Source organism: Hipposideros armiger, unplaced genomic scaffold (genome assembly GCF_001890085.2).
Source record: "Hipposideros armiger isolate ML-2016 unplaced genomic scaffold, ASM189008v1 scaffold_117, whole genome shotgun sequence".
NCBI classification, from domain to species: domain Eukaryota; kingdom Metazoa; phylum Chordata; class Mammalia; order Chiroptera; family Hipposideridae; genus Hipposideros; species Hipposideros armiger.
In genome coordinates, this window is record NW_017731467.1 from 1,180,842 (window position 1) to 1,182,313 (window position 1,472).

The following is a 1,472-nucleotide window of genomic DNA, read 5'->3' on the forward strand; positions in this document are numbered from 1 at the left end:
TTTTATAAATTTTGGATATTAACCTCTTATCAGATATCTCGTTGACAAATATCTTCTCCCACTCAGTAGGCTTCCTTTTTGTTTTATTGATGGTTTCTTTTGTTGTGAAAAGTTTGTTGTGTTAAGTTTGCTGTAGTACCATATTTTCATTTTTTTCTTTTACTTCCCTTGCCCGAGGGGATATCTCAGTAAAAATATTACTGAGGGTAATGTCTGCAAATTTACTCCCTATATTTTCTTCTAGGAGTTTTATGGTCTCAGGTCTTATACGTACGTCTTTAATCCATTTTGAATTTGTTCTTGTATATGGCGTAAGGAGGTGGTCCAGTTTCATTTTTTTGCATGTATTCATGCACATTTTTAGACCCATGCTTGCAGTTTAGGATTTTTACTAATTACGGAGCAGGTGAACTTGTGGAATACTTCATGGTCTGGGTAGGACTGGATTTGCAACAGCCTAGGGGAGGCCAGCTCAGAAAAAAAGCTTTCATTGCATCACATTCTTTGTGGGTGGGTGGTAAGAGCTTTGTAGATGAATTCTCTGACGCCTCTGTAGGTTTTATATTTATGTGTAATGTGATCTGAGTCTGTGAATCAATAACATCATAATACATTTAAAAAAATACAAGAAAATCTCTAAATCCCCCATGGACTATTGCAAGAGTTGCTAATGTTGATCAGGAGATTTTGTTAACGTAGGCTATGCACCTCCGTGTCAGAGGGTTGCATTTCACTAGCAGAGTGAAGGTCACAATTTCCTCCATTCAGATTTGGAAAGCTGAACCAACATCCCTGGGTTGTAGGTGTCCAATAAGCAGACCCCAGTGGAGAGAGTCTTGTTGAGACCTCAGAAGGCATCTTGGGGTTTTTCTGAGAGCTGGGCTAATCAACAGACATGTCAGAGTTGGCTTCTGTTTCAGGCACCCATTGCTGCGGGGGGGCAGGTAAGTGCTTTAGTACCTTTCAAGGCTGCTCGCTGGCAATGAGAGGTCAGGGAGCAGACGGAGCGAGCTACAGATGAGAACACTGAAATGGGAACATAAAGATCTGCAGAAGTTCTAGTTTTGCAACTAACAAGCTGTGTGACTTTTGACAAACCTCAAACTCCAAGCTACCTTATCCACAAAAGGAAAATAAGCTAGACAATGATAAAAACAGCTATAAAAAATAAATTTCATTTATGAAGCCCTGATGACATGCCAGGCACCTGGCTAAGTGGTTTTCAAACTTTGTTCCATTGAAATCTCATCCTACACTATGATGACTGCTCCCTTTTCTAACAGAGGAAAGCGAAACTGAGCACGCATCAGCAACACAGAGCATTAAGTGGCTGAGCCAGAATTCCAATCCAGGCCATGTCCCTTCAGAAACCCTGTTCTTAACCACTGAATTACAAGGTCTCCCTCGTGTCTGTGATATTGGAGGACTCTTGTCTCGATGATAGAAAGAAACCCATCCCCTCAAAGCTATGA

At 40.9% G+C, this 1,472-nt stretch overlaps 1 protein-coding gene across 1 annotated transcript in view; it reads left to right on the forward strand.

The window, feature by feature from the left end:
- ADAMTS12 (ADAM metallopeptidase with thrombospondin type 1 motif 12) overlaps positions 1 to 1,472 on the forward strand; it is a 284,062-nt gene that overhangs the window by 170,718 nt on the left and 111,872 nt on the right. The gene's annotated exons all lie outside the window — the stretch shown is intronic.